Source organism: Callorhinus ursinus, unplaced genomic scaffold, assembly GCF_003265705.2.
Source record: "Callorhinus ursinus isolate GAN/ISIS: 27379988/994484 unplaced genomic scaffold, GSC_fseal_2.0 scaffold16, whole genome shotgun sequence".
NCBI classification, from domain to species: domain Eukaryota; kingdom Metazoa; phylum Chordata; class Mammalia; order Carnivora; family Otariidae; genus Callorhinus; species Callorhinus ursinus.
In genome coordinates this window covers 27,121,503-27,143,614 of record NW_027397078.1, presented here as the reverse complement: position 1 = coordinate 27,143,614, position 22,112 = coordinate 27,121,503, and the positions used below count along the sequence as shown (strand labels likewise).

The 22,112-nt window shown below is 38.1% G+C and overlaps 1 pseudogene; it reads left to right on the top strand.

Moving 5' to 3' along the window:
- The first annotated feature begins 9,685 nt into the window (after positions 1-9,685).
- LOC112812578 (SOSS complex subunit C pseudogene) lies at positions 9,686-9,910 on the top strand (annotated as a pseudogene).
- Positions 9,911-22,112: the final 12,202 nt, after the last annotated feature.

The following is a 22,112-nucleotide window of genomic DNA, read 5'->3' as shown; positions in this document are numbered from 1 at the left end:
ATCAGCAAGAAAAAGCTTAGTTTGAACTGTAGATTTCCCATTTTTTGAGGAATCCAAAGGATTTAGGGCTGCCTTATGTCATTCCAAATAATGGTCTCTTCTTCCCTTTTGGTTGCACCAGGAGGGGATTCTCAGAACCTCAAGCAGATATGCTTCCTCTTCAGGGTAGTACTAGAATGCTAGGGAAGAACAGAGGTGTAGAAGTATAAACGTGACCATGGGAAAAGGAGACAAAAGATTGGGGGAACAGAGAAAGATAAGATGAGGTCTCCAAGATGCCATGTGAAGCAGATTCTGTATATACTAAAAGATAATCCAAAGTAAATGAACATTTTACACCTCCTAGATTCTGTGTTTCTATGACCATATAATAAATAGGGTTTTTTTCCTAGTGATTGTTACTGAGCTAAGCTGCCAGACATAAAAAGCATAACAAAAATATTACAGATTGTACAAGACACTGGCTATTTGTTCACCAATCCATGTTCTCTTCCTCCTGGTCACATGACTAAACTACATTTCCCAGAATCTCTTGTAATTGAATTCTGGCCAATGGAATGTGAGGAGAAGTGATGTATTCTATACCAGCCTCACTCCCAAATCTTTCCATTGTTTTCCATGTTCTTTTCCTTTGTCTGATTCTGGAGCCACAGGACAGAAGAAGTCATTGGTCAATTATACTCCCTGCAGCTGAAGATCTGAAAGGTATATTCTCATAGCTACCATAGGAGAAAATGGGGGGGGGCATTCTTAGCAATTCACTAGGTCAGCAGGTGTAAATGAGAACTGCTCTGGTCAAAAAAGGACATAAGGACTCTTTCTCCATGACCCACCCTTTAGAAACATAATGGTTAAGAACATGAGCTTTGTAATCATGATATGATATGGAAGCAGTTTTCAAACTAGCCCCTCTAATTTAACTATCCCTGGTTCCTTGGGCAACCTAGTTAATCTCACTAAATTTCAGTTTACTCACGGTAAAATGGGAATAAAACTAATATAACTATTGCCAATTTGTTTTGTGAAGAAAAAATTATATACATGAAGCAATTAATATAAAAATGGCTCAATGAAATATTTTTCTAGTTTATCTGAAGAGATCATGTACACTAAAAAATATTGTCCATGTCTCCCAACTCCAATTTACATCATGCAACCAGCCCATGAGGTGTCAGCACTGAAGACTGAGGATTGGATAGTGACAGACAGACCTCTTAATCAGAAATAACTGTCTAGAAGAGTTGAGATTTGAACAATTAGAATGGCATTGTTTAAGGAGAATGATTAGCTCTTTAACAAGACTGGCATTGATAGATTCTCTAAGTTAGGTCAGAATTATTTTTTAGCCTGATACAAAAGCCACTAATTGGCATTTTAATAAGACCCTTCCTTCCCCTTCCCATGCCTGAGCATAAGAGACAGCACTTCTTGAACCTACAGAGTGTAGAAAATTGCTTCAAATAGTAGGCATTTTTAATCCTTTTGCAACAATACACAGAAACAAAATTAATGGAATTAGGTAAACTCCATACATTAAGGATACAGGTTATAAACTAGTCAGATATGTCCACGGTATTTTTTTTTTGCTAATATGCATTAATTCAAAGAAAACACTTAAAATTGGTATCCAAGATCTATAAAGAACTTCTCAAACTCAGCACCCAAAAAACAAATAATCAAGTCAAAAAATGGGCAGAAGATATGAAAAGACACTTCTCTGAAGAAGACATACAAATGGCTAACAGACACATGCAAAAATGTTCATCATCATTAGCCATCAGGGAAATTCAAATCAAAACCACATTGAGATACCACCTTACACCAGTTAGAATGGCAAAAATGGACAAGGCAAGAAACAACAAATGTTGGAGAGGTTGTGGAGAAAGGGGAACCCTCTTACACTGTTGGTGGGAATGCAAGTTGGTATAGCCACTTTGGAAAACAGTGTGGAGGTGCCTCAAAAAATTAAAAATAGAGCTACCCTATGACCCAGCAATTGCAATACTTGGTATTTACCCAAAGACACAGATGTAGTGAAAAGAAGGGCCATATGCACCCCAATGTTCATAGCAGCAATGTCCGCAATAGCCAAACTGTGGAAAGAGCCAAGATGCCCTTCAACAGATGAATGGATAAAGAAGATGTGGTCCATATATATAATGGACTATTACTCAGCCACCAGAAAGGATGAATACCCAACTTTTACGTCAACATGGGTGGGACTGGAGGAGATTATGCTAAGTGAAAAAAGTCAAGCAGAGAAAGTCAATTATCATATGGTTTCACTTATTTGTGGAACATAAGGAATAGCATGGAGGACATTAGGAGAAGGAAGGGAAAAATGAAGGGGGGGAATTGGAGGGAGCGATGAACCATGAGAGACTATGGACTCTGAGAAACAAACAGGGTTTTAGAGGGGAGGGGCGTGGGGGGATGTGTTAGCCTGGTGACGGGTATTAAGGAGGGCATGTATTGCATGGAACACTGGGTGTTATATGAAAACAATGGATCGTGGATCACTACATCAAAAACTAATCATGTATTGTATGGTGACTAACATAATAAAATTAAAAAAAGAAAATAATTGAAAAAAATAAAATTAAAATAAAAATTTTAAAAATGTAAAAAAACTCTTAATGCTTTTAATTTACAAGATTTCTTTTGGCAATAATGTTATAGTTAAGCCCACTCTGTAAACATATATCCACCATGCTACTAAACCTGACAGGGTTTTACAATCATAATTAGCTAAGAATGCCCTTTTTGAACTTGGGTTAATTCCAGCTATTAATTTACCCCCTGGAGAGTAAATCTGTCAAATATTCTCATTACCTGTTCTTCTGAACAAGTATTTTACCCACTGGCATTGCCAGCACTCTCTCTACCAGCTTTTGGCCTCTTCTTTCCCAATGATCCAGATGTGTCTCATGACAGAGGAATTATTTTTTCTCTAAGCAAGACTTTTTTATTAGTCTCTTTTTAAAAATAGACATGAGATAAAATTCACAGACCATACAATCCACCCATTTAAAGTGTACAATAAATGGCATTTAGTATATTCACAGAGTTGTGCATCCATCACCACAATCAACTTTAGAACATTTTCATCAGTCCAAAAAGAAATATTGTACTAAATAGGATTTACTGACATTTCATATACATGGAATCATACACGATATGGTCTTTTGTGACTGGCTTCTTTCACTTAGTATAAGTGCTTTCAAGGTTCATCCATGTTGTAACATGTACAAGTACTTCATTTCTTTTTACTACTTAATAATATTCCATTGTGTGGAAAGGTCACATTTTATTCAACCATTTGTCAGTTGAGGGACATTTGGGTTGTTTCCACCTTTTGGCTTTTATGAATAATGCTGCCTTGAACATTTGGGTCAAAGTTTTTGTGTGAGGATATGTTTTCATTTCTCCTAAGTATATACCTAGGACTAGAATTGCTAAGTCATATGGTAACTCTAAGTTTAACCATTTAAAGAACTGCTGGACTGCTTTCCAAAGTGGATGAAACATTTTACATTTCATGGTTTTGGGATTACAACATCCTCCCTCCATCAACCCTCAGTTTGTTCTCTATCTTCAGGAGTCTCTTATGGTTTGTTTCCCTCTCTCTTTTTTTCCCTCTCCCAGATGTTCTTCTGTTTTGATTCTTAAATTCCACATATGAGTTATATCATATGATATTTGTCTTTCTCTGACTTATTTCACTTAGCATAATACACTCTAGATCCATCCATATCCTTGCAAATGGCAAGATTTCATTCTTTTTCATGGCTAATATTCCATTGTGTATATATACCACATCTTCTTTGTCCATTCATCAGTCAATGTACATTTGGGTTCTTTCCATAATTTGACTATTGCGGATAGTGCTGCTATAAACATTGGGATGCATGTGTCCCTTTGAGTAAGTATTTTTATATCCTTTGGGTAAATACCTACTAGTGTGGGGCACCTGGGTGGCTCAGTCATTAAGCTTCTGCCTTTGGCTCAGGTCATGATCCCAGGGTCCTGGGATCAAGCCCCACATCAGGCTCCCTGCTCAGTGGGAAGCCTGTTTCTCCCTCTCCCATTCCCCCTGCTTGTGTTTCCTCTCTTGCTGTGTCTCTCTCTGTCAAATAAATAAACAAAATCTTTAAAAAAAATACCTAGTAGTGCAATTGCTGGATCATAGAGTAGTTGTATTTTCAACTTTTTGAGGAACCTCCATACTGTTTTCCAGAGTGGCTGCACCAGTTTGCATTCCCACCAACAGTGCAAGAGGGTTCCCCTTTCTCTGCATCCTTGCCAACATCTGTTGTTTCCCCTCTTGTTAATTTTAGACATTCTGATGGGTGTGAGGTGGTATTTCATTGTGGTTTTGGTTTGTATTTCCCTGATGATGAGTGATGTTGATCATCTTTTCATGTGTCTATTAGCCATCAGGATGTCTTCTTTGGGAAACTGTCTTTTCATGTCTTCTGCCCATTTCTTATCTGGATTGTTTTTTGTGTTGAGTTTAATAAGTTCTTTATAGATTTTGGATACTGCCATTTATCAGATATGTCATTTGCAAATATCTTCTCCCATTCTGTAGGCTATTTTTTAGTTTTGTTGTTTCCTTTGCCGTGCAAAAGCTTTTTATTTTGATGAAGTCCCAATAGTTCATTTTTGCTTTTGTTTCTCTTGCCTCTGGTGACATGTCTAGTAAGAAGTTGGTATGGCTGAGGTCATAGAGGTTGCTGCATGTGTTCTTTTCTAGGATTTTCATATATTCCTGTCTCACATTTAAGTCTTTTATCCATTTTGAATTTATTTTTGTGTATGGGTTAAGAAAGTGGCCTAGTTTCATTCTTTTCCATGTTGCTGTCCAGTTTTCCCAACACCATTTGTTGAAGAAACTGTCTTTTTTTCCCATTGGCTATTCTTTCCTGCCTTGTTGAAGATTAGTCGACCATAGAGTTCTGGGTCCATTTATGGGATTTCTGTTTCATTGATCTATGTGTCTGTTTTTGTGCCAGTACCCTACTGTCTTGATTACTACAGCTTTGTAATATAGCTTGAAGTCTGGAATCATGATGCCTCCAGCTTTGCTTTTCTTTTTCACAATTGCTATGGCTATTCACATTCTTTTGTGGTTCCATACAAATTTTAGGATCATTTGTTCTAGCTCTGTGAAAAATGCTGGTATTTTAATAGGGATTGCATTGAATGTGTAGATTGCTTTCGGTAGTATAGACATTTTAACAATGTTTGTTTTCTCAATTCATGAGCATGGAATGTTTTCTATTTCTTTGTACCCTCAATTTCTTTCATAAGTGTTCTATAGTTTTCAGAGTACAGATCTTTTACCTCTTTGGTTAGGTTCATTCCTAGGTATCTTATGCTTTTTGGTGCAATTGTAAATGGGAATAACTCCTTAATTTCTCTTTCTGCTGCCTCATTATTGGTGTATAGAAATGCAACAGATTTCTGAACATTGATTTTATACCCTGTGATTTTGCTGAATTTATGTATTAGTTCTAGCCATTTTTTTTGGTGGAGTCTTTTGGGTTTTCTACATAAAGTGTCATGTAGTCTGCAAGGAGTGAAAGTTTGACTTCTTCCTTGCTGACTTGGATGTCTGTTATTTCTTTTTGTTGTCTGATTGCTGAAGGTGACTTCCAGGACCATTAAATAGCAATGGTGAGAGTGGATATCCCTGTCTTGTTCCTGACCTTGGAGTAAAAGCTCTCAGTTTTTCCCCATTAAGGATGATATTAGCTGTGGGTTTTTCATAGATGGCCTTTATTATGTTGAGGTATGTTTGTTGAGGGTTTTTATCAAGACTGGATGTTGTACTTTGTCAAATGCTTTTTCTGCATCTATTGAGAGGATTTTATGATTCTTTTCCTTTCTTTTATCAATGGGGTGTATCATATGTTGATTGATTTGCAAATACTGAACCAGCCCTGCAGCCCAGGAATAAATCTCATTTGATTGTGGTGGATAATTCTTTTAATGTACTGTTGGATTTGATTTGCTAGTATCTTGTTGAGATTTTTTGCATCTATTTTCATTAGGCATATGAGCCCGTAATTCTCCTTTTTAGTGGGGTCTTTGTCTGGTTTTGGAATCAAGGCAATGCTGGCCTCACAGAAGGAGTTTTGAAGTTTTCCTTCCATTTCTATTTTTTGGAACAGTTTAGAAGAATAGGAATTAACACTTCTTTAAACGTCTGGTAGAATTCTGGGAAGCCATCTGGTCCTGGACTTTTGTTTGTTGGGAGATTTTTGATTACTGATTCAATTTCTTTGCTGGTTATGGGTCTGTTCAAATTTTCTATTTCTCCTTATTTCAGTTTTAGTAGTTTGTATGTGCCTAGGAATTTGTCCATTTCCTCCAGATTACCCAGTTTGTTGGTAAATTATTTTTCGTAATATTCTCTTATAAATGTTTGTATTTCTGTGGTGTTGGTGGTGATCGCTCCTATTTCATTCATGATTTTATTTATTTGGGACCTTGCTCTTTTCTTTTTGATAAGTCTGCCTAGGGGTTTATCAATTATATTAATTCTTTCAAAGAATCAGCTCTTAGTTTCTTTGATCTGTTCTACTCATTTTTTCCTATATTGTTTATTTCCGCTCTAATCTTTATTATTTCCCTTCTTCTGTTGGCTATAGACTTTATTTGCTGTTCCTTTTCTAGATCCTTTATGTGTAAGGTTAGGTTGTGTATTTGAGACGTTTCTTGCTTCTTGAGATAGACCTGTATTGCAATATACTTCACTCTTAGGATTGCCTTTGCTGCATCCCAAAGGTTTTGGACTGTCATGTTTTCATTTTCCCTTGATTCCATGTATTTTTTTATTTCTTCTTTGATTTCCTGGATGACCCATTCATTCTTTAGTACCATGTTGTTTAACCTCCTGTGTTTGTGGTCTTCCCAAATTATTTCTTGTGGCTGACTTCAAATTTCAAAGCATTGTGTCTGAAAATATGCACGGTATGATCTCAATCTTTTTGTACTTGTTGAGGCCTTATTTGTGATCCAGTATGTGATCTATTCTAGAGAATGTTCCATGTGCGCTTGAAAAGAATGTGTATTCTGCTGCTTTAGGATGAAATGTTCTGAATATATCTATTAAGTCCATCTGGTCCAGTATGTCATTCAAAGCCATTGTTTCCTTGTTGATTTTCTGCTTAGATGATTTGTCCATTGCTGAAAGTGGGGTGTTAAAGTCCCCTACTATTTTTGTATTATTATCAAAGAATTTCTTTAAGGTGTTTTTAATTGACTTATATATTTGGCCGCTCCTAAGTAAGGGGCATAAATATTTACAATTGTTAGACCTTCGTGATGGATAGACCCCTTAATTATGATATAGTGCCCTCTTCATCTCTTGTTATAGTGTTTGGTTTGAAATCTAGTTTGTCTAATATAAGTATGGCTGCTCTGGCTTTCTTTTGACATCCATTAGCATGATAGATGGTTCTCCATCCCTTCACTTTCAATCTGCTGGTAACTTTGGGTCTAAAATGAATCTCTTGTAGGCAGCATATAGATGGATTTGTTTTTTTATCCATTCTGATACCTTATGTCTTTTGATTGGAGCATATAGTCCATTTACATTCAGAGTGATTATTGAAAGATATGAATTTAGTGCCATTGTGTTACTGGTAGATTTGGTTTCTGGTGATGTTTTCTATTTCTTTCTAGTCTTTGTTGCTTTTGGTATTTTTTCCCCACTCAAAGAGACCCCTTAATATTTCTTGCAGGGCTGGTTAGGTGGTCATGAACTACTTCTGTTTTTGTTTATCTGGAAAAGTCTTTATCTCTCCTTCTATTTTGAATGACAGCCTTGCTAGACAAAGGATTCTTGGCTGCATATTTTTCCCATTCAGCACATTGAATATATCCTGCCATTCTTTTCTGGCCTGCCAAGCTTCTGTAGACAGATCTGCTACAAACCTGATCTGTCTTCCCTTGTAGGTTAAGGACTTTTTTCCCCTTGCTGCTTTCAGGATTCTTTCATTGTCTGTGTATTTGGAGAATTTGACTATGACGTGCTTTGACAATGGCCAGCTTTTGTTGAATTTAATGGGAGTTCTCTGTGCTTCTTGTGTTGTGATGTCCGTGCCCTTCCCCAGATTAAGGAAGTTTTCAGCTCTAATTAGCTCAAATAAAACTGCTGCTCCTTTATCTCTCTCTTCATCTTCTGTGACTCCTATGATATGAATGTTATTATGTCTTAATAAGTCACTGAGTTCCCTAAGTCTACCTTTGTGGCCTATTACCTTTGTTTCCCTCTTTTTTCAGCTTCATTATTTTCCATAATTTTATCTTCTGCATCACTGATCCTTCCTCTGCTTCATCCATCCTTGTTGTTATGGCATCCATTCAGGTTTACATCTTGATTGTAGCATTTTTAGTTTCAGCGTGACTAGATTTTAGTTCTTTTATCTCTGCAGTAAGAGATTCTCTAGTGTCTTCTATGCTGTATTCAAGCACAGCTAGTATCCTTATAATTGTTTTAAATCCTAGTTCAGACATCTTACTTCTATCTGTATTGATTAAATCTCTGGCCATTAGTTCTACTTCCCGTTCTTTCTTTTGGGGTGAATTTCTCCTTCCTGTCATTTCGTCCAGAAAAAAAAATTTAAAAACTCCATAAAACAAAAAAACACCTAGATCCTGTGTGTGTTTTGGTCTGCTTGTTAAGAGAAGTTAGATCCGAAAATAAAAATAAAAAATAAAATAAAAAATATATGAAAAATATATGTAAATAAAATTTTTAAAAATAATTTAAAAATTTAAAAAGGAACTAAAAAATAAAAAATAATAAAATAATAAAAATAAAAAGGAAGCTAGATCCTATTTTTCCTAGAGCTGAAGCTCTGCAGCATTCTATGATCAGTAGACTTGGGGTGTGCGAGGTGTTTATATTGTTCTTCTGGTGGAGGGGGCCTGTTGCAGTGATTCTCAGGAGGGCGTGGCCTAATGGAGATGTGCCTGCAGGGCACAGCTGGGCAGGGTTTGGTGTAAGCGGCTCTGGCCAGCACTAGGTGGCCCTGTTTTGCTCCCTGAAGCCTTACAAGCTGAAGGGCAGGGTGAAAATGATGGCGCCCTGCTCTCTAACCTAGAACTGAGAGTTCGTGCCCACCACTCTTCAGGAAGCTCTCACAAAAGAGCAAACACCCCTCTTGTGTTCCCAGCTTCTCAGATCCCTGCCTTCACCCTGCTTATGTCCAAGCTGTTTCTCAGGTGTGTGGTTAGGTTTCAAAACTCCAAATTTTAGGGACTCCAGCAGCGCCGGCCTGCACTGATCCTCTGGGGGAGGGTGTCACTGCACTTTTGCTGTTTGCCGCCTGTGCCAGGAAAGTGGTCCCACGACCCCACAGTGGTTCATAGTTTATGGCAGGGCAGAGCATAGAGCCGGCACCCAGCTTTGCTGCCCTCAGCTGGAGTCCCTGCCCCTATGTCTGGGAACAGTACAGCACATTGGCAGCACCCATTCTTGTGACCCAGGGGATCTTCAGACCATGCTTTCCCCTCCTGGGTCTCTGCCCTCCTTCCCCAATGGAACACCTTTAAGCCAGGCATGACCCTGGTGGTGGCAGACTTCTAAAACTTCAGATTTTGCACTTCCCCACTTATAATACCTTGTTGTGGTCTCCCTAAGCAGGGCTCCCTCCCCTCTGTCCCTCTACTAATGCAGAACCAATCTTCAACTAAACAGCCTGGAATGAGCACTGCACTCTTGAGACACTCTCTTAATAAGGACTTCCAGGATCATGCTGAGCAGCAACATATTATAGACCAACAAAAGGCAGCTTTGCAGCATGTACATGTACACTCATCTGGATAATTCATAACTCAAGACTCTACCTTTGGGAATCTTATTCATCCCATCTTACCTTGCCTTGACCCAGAATGAAGAAAAGATTTCTAACAAAGGTGACTGTAATGTCAGATGCCAAAGCTACCATCATTTAGTGCTATACAAACTGTGACTTTCAGAATTTTGGTGAACTTTTATACTTTTTGCTTCTTTAAAAGAAAGGCATGTGTAAGTCAAAGCAGAAAAGGAGGGTCACCAAGAGGATGAGAGTTTTGGGAGCTGTATTATCTGAGGAACTGATGATGCTACTTGTGACTGTTTTGGAACACAGTTTGATTTTTGAACCCAAATCAGACTCTGAATTGGATGATCACATAAATTTACCCCTCACCCCCCAACTAGGTGGATTGAATATATCATTGTCCACAGTAGACTTTCATGAACCATTTATAGAACTTAACTTTAAAGAAATGAGGGTGCTTTTCGTTCTGCATGGAGCACTGGGTGTTATGAACAAACAATGAATCATGGAACACTGCACCAAAAACTAATGATGTAATATATGGTGATTAACATAACAATAAAAAAATTTAAAAAAAAAGAAATGAGGGTGCTTTTAAAGGTGTGAACCAATAGGCTTACATAAGTTACATTCATAGTTGCTGTTTGTAGAATTGCTATCAGTGTATCTTTTGTGTTTATAGTCAACTTGTCATCCTGAAATATTCTTTAACTCATAACTAACTCCCTTATTCTCCATTTTCAAAGAAAATCTAAGATAAGACTAAGTTACCAACTATTCTTAAACATCTTTTATAAACCTATGCTATTACAAATTATGTAACTAAATGCAATTAAAAACAATAAGAAATTTTTTTATCATCAAAATATTGTTTAATATTTTTAAAAAAGTCTCAAAAGTGCCTAATCTGCTTCGACACTATATTCACTGCTTGTCACAAATGAAGAGCTTCCACCCCAGGCACCACTCACAAGCGGACTCCTTCGGTTGCTCTTGGTGGGGTGGGCACTCCACAGGACATGTGGCTCACCATGGTGTCATTCATATTAGCCAGTGGGTGAGGTGGAACTATATTTGCAAGGTCAAGTGGTCTCTCTGGTTGCTCAGGGAAAACAGGATGCGGGGGTACTCTGGTGGGTACATACCCCAAAGATTTACTAATTGCATGGCTCAGCTTCTTTGCAGGGGATTTCCAAGAGGAGTGCTCCTTCATCTGGTGTTGGTTGCTGTGAGAGCTGCTGACATGGCCACGCCAAAAGCAGTTTTGGCAGAGCTGGTAGTTGTGGCACTGCTGGCATCAGTACCGGAAACCCATCATACTCTCACAGTGGCAGTAGGCACACTCCATGGGATGGAAGACATTCTCAACATGGGTGAGCCTATGCATGAGAGGTGGCCAGACAAGGCACCGGGGAACCAGAAAAGATAGTTCTTAACTCCCCTAAATCAACTCCGCACCTCCTATCTTCCAGAAAGTGGTCACTTTTCTACTTATAGACTTGCAGTTTTGTTCTCTCAATCTGAGGACTGATTGATTTCTTGGGTATTCAGAATGATTTGATAATTATCTATCTGTGTTCAAGGGATGAGGCAAGCTTAGGATCCCCCTACTCCTTTGCGATCTTAACTGCTTCTGAAGTGCTATCTCATTGTGGTTTTAATTTGTATCATCCTGATGATTAGTGATTTTGAGCATTTTTCCACGTTATTGGCCATTTCATTGGAAAAATGTCTATTTAGATTATTTGCTCATTTTTAGATTGGGTTATTTGTCTCTTATTAAGTTGCAAGAGTTTTTTAAAAATATATCTTAAGTTTCTTCTATCAGATATATGATTTGCAAAATTATTTTACCATCCTGCTGGTTGCCTTTTCATTTTTTAATAGTGTCTTTTAAAGCACAAATGATTTTAATTTTGACAATATCTAATTGATCTATGTTTTTCTTTTGTTGCTTGTTTTTGATATTGTATCTTGCCTAATCTAAGATCTCAAATATTAATACCTGTTTTCTTCTGAGAATGTTATAGTTTCAGCTCTTACAGTTAAGTCTTTGATCCATTTTGTGGGATGCCTGGGTGGCTTAGTTGGTTAAGCATCTGCCTTTGGCTCAGGTCATGATCCCAGGTTCCTGGGATTGAGCCCCACATTAGGCTCCCTGCTCAGCAGAGAGCCAGCTTCTCTCTCTCCCTCTGTTGCTCCCCCTGCTTGTGCTCTCTCTCTCTCTGTCTCTGTCAAATAAATAAATAAAATCTTTAAAAAAAAGCCTTTGATCCATTTTGAGTTAATTTTTATATATGATGTGAAGTAGAGCTCTAACTTCATTATTATGCATGTAGATATCCAATTGTCTCAGCGCGATTTGTTGAAAAGACTATTGCTTCCCCTACCGGATTGTCTTGACATGCTTGTCAAAAGTCAGTTAACTGTAAATGTAAGGGTTTATTTCTCAACTCTAAATTCTATTCCATTGATCTATCAGTCTATCCTTATGCCAGTACTACACTTTGTTAGTTATTGTTGCTGAGCAGTAAATTTTGAAATTGGGTGATGTGAATCATCCAACTTTGCTCTTCCTTTTCAAGATTGTTTTGACTATTTGGAGTCCCTCTCATTTCCCCATGAATTTTAGGATGACCTTCTTAAATTCTGCAAAGAAGTTGGCTGGGGTTTTGATAGGGATTGCATTGAATCTGTAGATCACTTTGTGGTGTACTGTCATCTTAACCATTCATGATCATGAAATGTCTTTCCATTTATTTAGATCTTCTTTAATTTCTTTCAATATTCTTTAGTTCTCAGAGTATATGTTTTGAACTCTTTTATTACATTTATTACTAATTATTTTATTCTTTTTGATGCTGTTATAAATTTAATTGTTTTCTTATGAGGCTTTGTTTTTAATTGAACACTACATCAAAAACTAATGATGTACTGCATGTTGGCTAACTGAACATAATAAAAAAATAAATTAAAAAAAGTTTCACAAAAGACTATTTCTTTGAGCTTCAGGTTGAAACTTTAGAGGTCAAAATCATTATAAACAAAAGAAAAATCTCAGTTCTAGCTTACCCATTACAAAGGGATGCTCAGGCAGAGCAATGTGCTGTCATATTTAAGACATGGCACACTGTCCCAGTTGCTAGGAGTGGCCCTATCAATTACTCTGTTTGCAAGGCAGCTTCTCTTCATAGGTTTTTTTTTAAGTAAACTCTACCCACAACATGGGGCTTGAACTCATGATCCTGAGATCAAGAGTCACATGTTCTACCAACTGAGCCAGTCAGGCACCCCAAGGCAGCTTCTCTTCAGAGTTAGGAAGCATATGAAGTTTCTGTTGAGCTCCTCAACTCCTCTTTCTTTAGAACATCAACATAGTGTTAGAAGTCCTAGCATCAGCAATCAGATAACAAAAAGAAATAAAAGGCATTCAAATTGGCAAAGAAGAAGTCAAACTCTCTCTCTTTGCAGATGACATGATACTTTATGTGGAAAACCCAAAAGACTCCACCCCCAGATTACTAGAACTCATACAGCAATTCAGCAATATGGCAGGATACAAAAGCAATGCACAGAAATCTGTTACTTTTCTATACACTAACAATGTAACTGTAGAAAGAGAAATTAAGGAATTGATTCCATTTATAATAGCACCAAAAACCATTAAGATACCTAGGAATAAACCTAACCAAACAGGTAAAGGATCTATACTCTAGAAACTACAGAACACTTATGAAAGAAATTGAGGAAGACACAAAAAGATGGAAAAATATTCCATGTTCATGGATCAGAAGAATAAACATTGTTAAAATATCTATGCTGCCCAGAGCAATCTACACTTTCAATGCCATCCCTATCAAAATACCACTGGCATTTTTCAAGGAGCTGGGACAAACAATCCTAAAATTTGTATGGAACCAGAAAAGACCCTGAATTGCTAAGGGAATGTTGAAAAAGAAAACCAAAGCTGGGGGCATCACGTTGCCTGACTTCAAACTATATTACAAAGCTGTAATCACTAAGACAGCATGGTATTAGCACAAAAACAGAAACATAGACCAATGGAACAGAATAGAGACTCCAGAAATGAACCCTCAACTCTATGGTCAACTAATCTTTGACAAATCAGGAAAAAATATCCAATGGAAAAAAGACAGTTTCTTCAATAAGTGGTGCTGGGAAAATTGGACAGCTACATACAGAAGAATGAAACTGGACCATTTTGTTACACCATACACAAAGATAAACTCAAAATGGATGAAAGACCTTAATGTGAGACAGGAATCCATCAAAATCCTAGAGGAGAACATAGGCAGTAACCTCTTCGACATCTGTCACAGCAACTTCTTTCAAGACACATCTCCAAAAGCAAGGGAAACAAAAGCAAAAATGAACTTTTGGGACTTCATCAAGATAAAAAGCTTTTGCACAGCAAAGGAAACAGACAATAAAACTAAGAGGCAATCCACAGAATAGGAGAAGATATTTGCAAATGACATTTCAGATAAAGTGCTGGTATCCAAGATCTATAAAGAACTTCTCAAACTCAACACTCAAGAAACAAATAATCCAGTCAAGAGATGGGCAGAAGCCATAAATGGCTAACAGATGCATGAAAAAATGCTCAAAATCACTAGCTATCAGGGAAATACAAATCAAAACCACACTGAGATACCACCTTACACCAGTTAGAATGGCAAAAATTAACAAAACAGGAAACAACAAATATTGGCGAGGATGTGGAGCAAAGGGAACCCTCTTACACTGTTGGTGGGAATGCAAGCTGGTGCAGCCACTCTGGAAAACAGTATGGAGTTTCCTCAAGATGTTAAAAATAGAGCTACCCTATGACCCAGCAATTGTACTACTGGGTATTTACCCCAAAGATACAGATGAAGTAAAAAGAAGGGGCACCTGCACCCCAATGTTCATAGCAGCAATGTCTGCAATAGCCAAACTGTGGAAGGAGCTGAGATGCCCTTCAATAGATGAATGCATAAAGAAGATGTGGTCCATATATACAATGGAATATTACTCAGCCATCAGAAAGGATGAATACCCACCATTTGTATCAACATGGATGGAACTGGAAGAGATTAATTAAAAAAAAAGAACATCAAACACAGCTCTCCAGAGTCTCTTAAGTCATGCCTGCTTTCTTGATATCCCTTGGCTAACCTGTGGCTATCAATGTGATCTCCTACTTAGGCTTGCCTTCCTTTGTTCACCACAATTATGAATCCCTCACTACTCACCCTCCCACCTCCCACCTCAAGCTTTCTGTGTGACATTTTTCTTAGCACAGAAGTCAGTATATTAGAGGGTTAAGGTTAAGGTACTGCTTTCCAGAGATAGTGGCAGACTATGACAAGGGGACAGTGGGGGCAGGAGTTGTGGCCACAAATGTATTATCATAGACCCCAAGGTTGCAGGAGGACTTCAGTGATAGATGCAGTCACACACACAGTGGGAAGATCCAGGAATAAGTTCAAGGAAAAATGGCCAGAAACAGGAGTCAAGGCAACAACAGTCAATAGGGCAAGCAGAGATGTCATCAAGTGCAGGGGTAAAGGCAGGGTCAAAAAATAAGACAGTTTGTAGTTTGAACAAAGGGCAGGAGTCAGCAATGGAGCCAGACCTTGAGATAGTGGCAGAAGAACGGACACTCAGGTCTAAGCTGCTTCCCTTAGTTACTATCAGTTAAATTCCTTCCCCTTGAGGTGCTCCTCCAAGTTCTTACAGAGTCCAGGCTTCTAGCATCAGTCAGGGTTTCATCTGGAAAGCTGAATCAGTAGGAGGTATCTTTCCCTTTCTTTATCTTCATCACTTTCCCTATTACTATCTCTCAGCTACATAAATGTATTAATATCTATATCTATAGATAGCAATATTAAGGGATTTATTATAGGAATTTTACCATATACAATTGTGGAAGCTGTTAAACAGCCCATGTGAAGCTGTTGCTTTTGAGTCTGGAGCTGGAGTCCAAACCCTCAGGGCCAGCATTCAAGAAGGAAAGGCAAACATGAAGTAGAGGGAACAAAGGTAAATTAGAACCTGCAAGTTTGAGCTGGAAACCCAAAGATGAACTGGAACCATGTTGGTCTCTCACCATGACCTTTAAGCCTCCACCTCTGATGATGGAGGTTTCCTACATAAGTTAGCCCCCTTCATCTCAAAGCTAAATACTCAACTATCCCAGGAGTTGGAACAGTTGTAGGAGGCAGGAGCTAGAGGATCTGTGAGCCCAGCGGCTACCCCACATCAAAAGCATAGGCCTAGATAAAAGAGAACCTGTGTGAGCTGCAACAACACCTTGTGCACTATCCTGATCATTCAGGATAAGAAGACAGCTCTGCTTCATTTGTGTTTTCTTAATCTGATATAAAATGTCTCTTGTAGCTCACACTAACCCAGAACTATGCAAGGAAGGAAATTCCGGAGAGATGTAGTTTTAGTTTAGCTAAGTTGACACTGAACAAATCTATAATGCTTGTCAACACAGATCATTTCTCAGTGAAGAACTCCTTATTCTTCCAGGAGCACTTGATGTCCCATCTTCAGAAAAGAACCCTCATTCTGTGGAGCTCATGTTTCCAGTGCATGAGTAGGAACTGGCTGGGATTTTTTTTTTAAGACTTTATTTATTTGAGAGAGTGAGCAAGAAAGTGAGAGACAGAAAGCATGAGCAGAGGGGAGGGGCAGAGGGAGAAGCAGACTCCTCACTGAGCAGGGAGCCTGATGTGGGGCTCGATCCCAGGACCCCGGGATCATGACCTGAGCTGAAGGCAGATGCTTAAGTGACTGAGCCACCCAGATGCACCAGAAAATGCTTCTTAGGACTCCATTTAAGATCCCAGCTATCAGGATGGCTCAGTTGGTTAACCTGAGATCCAGTGCCTCATCAGGCTCCCTGCTCAGGGGGGAGCCTGTTTCTCCCTCTCCTCCCCACTTATGCTCTCTGTCATTATCTCTGTCTCTGTCTCTGTCTCTCTCTCAAATAAATAAATAATAAATAAATAAAATCTTTTTAAAAAGAGCATTTTCCACTTAATGAGCTACTTTAAAAAGACTGAAGAAATATAGCTAAAAGGATAGACTTTCTCCATCAAATGACATCAAACAGGCCTATAACTCATAAAGCTAGACCTTTATGTTCTCATGGATTATGGTTAGTCTCACATGCATTTTAACCACAAACTGGCCTCCTGTGAAATTTGCTCTTAAGTAATGAACGAAGCAAATGAAGATGGAGAGAGGGGTTGCTTGATAATTATAACTGGCCTTATTTAGTGGATGTGATCATAGCTCTCTAAATATGACTAAGAGTGTCTTGTTGAAGAACAAAGAGATGTAGTGATGAGACTATCCATACACTACTTAAGGCAAATGAATTTCCTTTCTTTAGGCATTGATTTAAGATATCTTTATACTATAAAAATAAATATACCCAGCATTACCCATTTAATTTTCTTTCTTGATTTGTTTGTGATCACTGTTAATAAATAAAGGTAGAAAAGCACAACAAAAGGAAAAAAAAAAACTACTGGCATTGGATGGTTATATAAAACTAGTGTAACGTTTGAGATCCTAAGGATGAAAAAACTTATAGTTTAGCCTTACAAATTGTCAGCTGCCCTGGGCCAAACATGATTTATGTGTACAGTAAAAGTTTCGGTTTGTTTCTTGTCCTTCCTTAAGATTACATTTTCCTTCTAGTAAATATGACATCTTCCCTCCATACACATAAATATACCCCCATCACCAGTAATTTAAAAAAAATAAAAGCAGAGTTTTGTCTTGTTTGGATACTGGTAAATTTTATATGCTTATTGTCAACAAATGGCCTGGATGGGTTTTTCCAGTAAACTACAAACCAAACCTATTTTGGTTTCTTCAATAGAGAAAAATCTTTTCTTAAACACAACTGAACAAGATCATGATTTACTGATTTAAAATAAAAAATATATTCTTCATCAAAATCTATAACTTGTATCTTTTTCTGGAGTAAGTAGTTATGATACCTGAGTACCTGTATTTTTTTTCTTCTTAGCTACATAATTCTCCTTATTAGGAACCTTTTTGGAACCAGCATGCCCTATATTTTAATGACTTAGAGAGCCAGATTTATCCCTCTAGTTTCATCCCTGTTGAAATCCCATTAGAAAAAATGGTCTATTGTTACATTTCCACTGCAAATTGCACAGCTGATATTTCAGGACATTTAAAAATTAAATAAACAGCATGACTCTCAAATAACTGTAAAACGATTTGATGGCCATTGACAAAGACCTACACTTTAGATCCAACAGCTTCTAATCTAAGAGGAAAACGTGCCAACAGCCATCAAAGAATTAGATGGAGGAGGATACAACTGAAATTACTGTGGACTGGAAAAAAGCAGGCAGTAAGAGTACAGGCCTTCTCTAAAACTCTCTTATAATTGGGAAATGGGAATACTTTACACAGTGACTGGGAATGGTTGTCCCATGTTTGTGACGTGTGTGATATTTTAATATCTTAGCCCAAAACCTCTTTTGATCCAATTTTGGGGAAGGGGCGTTTGTTTTGCAAATCCAGATTCTGATGAGAAATAGATGGTTCTTATCTTTAGAAAATACACAGGCTAAATACTGGGCTAATGGACAGTCAAGGATGGTTAGAATTAGCAACCAAGTCACTAGTCTTTCTAAGCTGATGCTAAATCCATACTGACTTTCCCCTAATAGTCCCTCCAGGCCTGTTTATTTTCACCCTCCACTGGAAAAAATACTTCTGATTTCATTGTCTTTAGGTTTCAAATAAAGGAGCTATGGCTGGTTTGTGGGATTTTGCCTGAAAGCAAAACTTTACTTGTCTATATTTCAGTCATAATCTTGGTTAATCCAAATTATGTCAGTGGATATGAGTTTTCTCATCAGGAAAATGGGATGGTCTTTGCTTGGACTGTTTATCTGTGTTTTGATGGCCTAATAAGGAAGAAAGTATTTGCCAGGGGCAGAGCATCATATGTAGCTATAATGTAGTTATAATGTGAGGCTGTATGTGGATGACAAGGCCATTGGGAGTCAGAAACATCTCATGATGAATGAATCTTTGGTCATGGTTTTCTCTAAGTCAATGGTTCTCAACCCTAGCTACATATTGGGGAACTCCAAAAATCACTAATGCCTGGGTCCCACGACCAATGACTCTGATGTCATTGTTCTGGGCTGTGGCCAGGGCATCAGGATTTCTTTTAAAAACTCCCAGATGATTCTAATGCATAGCCAAGGTCAAGAAACAATTGCAGAGTAAGGATTTTTAGATGCTTGACTCTTGCCTACACCTTGTGCTGCTTGTCTGGCAAAAATATAGACCTATAGAGATATCTTCCTGAGGCTTCACTGGACTCAGCCATAGAACATGAATCACTGGGATGGGATCCAAATATTTGCACATGAGTCCTGGATGTGTCACCTTTAAGCTGGGTGATTTGGGCAATTCACAATTTCGCCAATGATAATAACAATATGAGAGCTAGCATTTATTATGCAATGATTATGGACTAGTAATTAGACATTGTAAACATGTCTAGTCCCCAGTAACAACCCAAGGTGGGCATTATTATTCCATTTTACATCAGAGGAAACTAAGGTTTACCCATATTTAGTGATTTACTCTCATTTATCCTTGTCTGCGGTGTGGATATAACAATAACCTGTCATACATAATGACCAGAAGAAATAATATACATAAAAGTTCTTTGTAAACTAAATCACTGTACAGAAATTCAGCAGACATATAGGGGTATGGATAAAGCATGAGATTTAGATTCAGACAGATGTGGGTTTCTATCCCAGTTCTCTCTCCTTAATAGCATTGCAACCTTAAGCAATTTACTTAGCATCCTTTTGACTGTGTTTTTAAAACCATACAATGGAGATAATAATACTTCTGTAGGATTGTTGTGGATTACAGATAGTTTATTTAAAGAGCAAAGCATAGTACCTGGCACTACAGCTCAATAAAAGCAGCTATTTGTCATTTTCAGCTGTTTACATCTCTGTAAGATCAGGTGGTTCCTGTTCCCATACTTAAGATTAATAGCTACTGAGTCTGGAACTCATTTTTTTGTCTTTGTTGTTTCTTTTATTGGAATTCTATTTTTTCTATACTCCATTCTGGAATCGTTAGGGTTGGGCTTCTGGCTTTAGGCATACTCTACCTAAAGACCTTTTGGTCTATCTCTACAGTTAAACAGAGCCTACTGTTTGCTGATGATTGTCGATGATTTATCAGTAAGACGGAACTGATGGTGCATCTCTACCTTCATTGTGGCAGGGCCTGAGAAGTCAGTTCACCTTGGCCACCATAATCCTCATCACTATGGTCAGAGTATCTACTAGGAGCTTCAGGATTTACATAGAAATTTACAGACCCCAGGTCTCAACCCCATTCTGCATGGGAAGATTTAAACTATGTCTCATAGTCATTACAAGGAAATCTGAGCCCTTTCCCCATTCCTTGCCTTAAAAAAAATGAAATAAACTTTTAAACCATTTCAACTACCTGAGGTAAATTACTTCACCAAAAAATGAAAAAAAGGTTTAGAAGCCAAAGGATCAACCCTGTAAACTATACATCGGACAAGCAACTGTCCCCTTATGCTGCTATGGGGTGAAGGCTTACCTTAGCACTCTGGGTAATTATTTAAATATTTTCTAGCATATACACGAAACAAGAACAAAGAGTATAATGTGTACTTACTCCTCCATTGGCCTCTGCCCCATCTGTGTTCCATTCTGGACAATCAGTATAGTCCACTAAAAGCTATTCCTTCTAGCTTGGCCTGAGCACATTGCCTATGACTCTGGCTTTGCTTCTGTGTCCAGAGGACACACACTTTCCTTTTTTACTACATTGACTTCTGAACCCTCAGTTGTGACTGCTTTCTTGGTCATCCACTTTTCATTCACAATCATACGCATGGCTTTTCTGCTACTTCCACACTAGCCATTTTAAGTTTGGGTCTCTACCCCAAACCTCTCTCCTAGTTCCAGCTTGTAGAGCTGACTGTTGGCTTGCCTCTCTGGAAGTTCTACACTCAATTCAACATTGACTTATCCAAATTTATATTTTTCCCCTCTCCCAAATTTGTTATTTCTTTCATTCATTTTCCCAATCCGTGGTACCACCATCTGCCTGATTATCTGCATTAAGATTTGTTGTGGCTATGAGTGACAGCAACCCAAAGGAACAGTGGCTTAGATAAAATATAAGTTTATTTTTCTTGCATATAAATGAGAGTACTTCAGGGCTGAGTTGGCAGCTCTGCAATCATTCAGTCTTGCTGCTCTACCCTCCTCAATATGCAATTTCTACTTTGTGTTCCAAGATGATTGCTCTACCTCCAGCCATCAAGTCTGCATTCCAGTCACCAAAAAGGAAGAAAGGGATGAGAAGGGCATGCTCCTTTCCATTAAAGACTTGGCCTGCAAGTTTCACATACCACCTTCATTTATAGCCACTAGCCAGAACTTAGTCACTTGGCTACAAAGAAACTCCTGGGAGTGTTATATAAGCCCACCTCTCCTTAAATTTACCCTATTCTCCATACATAGAAAACATGCACTTCCTGGAAGACATCACACTCTTCCATGCCCTTTACCTTTTACATGTTGTTCCCTTTGCCTAGAATGTCCTTCTTTCCTTGTCTCGACAAATAAACACCTACTTCCCCTACCAGTCCCAGTGCAGACTTCACCTGCTCTGTAAGGTCTCCTATGACTCTCCCAGGCTGGACTGCATGGCCTCATAGCACCTGCACCTGCATATGCACCTCCATATAAGCACATTGCCTTGGAATTGTAGGCTTACAATTGTAGAATGTGAACTCCAAGGCTGTGCCTTAGTTATCTTTGAACACTTAACCTCCAAGAGCAGTGCCTGGGTTTAATGAATGTTTTACTGAACACGTGAGTAAAAAAAATCAAGTACCAAACTTGTTAGGATTGTGTACCAAGTTAGAGTTCATAGACTTTGAATAAAGGCTTGAGAACCTTTCCTTTATATGAAGTGATAAACTTAGTATATAAACTCAGAGCCATTTATGTGGAGTATTTGATACTTTTCAATTGCTTTCTGATTCTTGCTTGTGCTATGGACAGTTGATACTACTAGATAAGTGACTTCTCAATATGGAGTGTTATTATAATATGCTCAAAATTCAGCATAAAGCATGCAACATAAAAAAGAATAAAAAGTACAATTCTCACCTTGTAGTCTATTGATAAA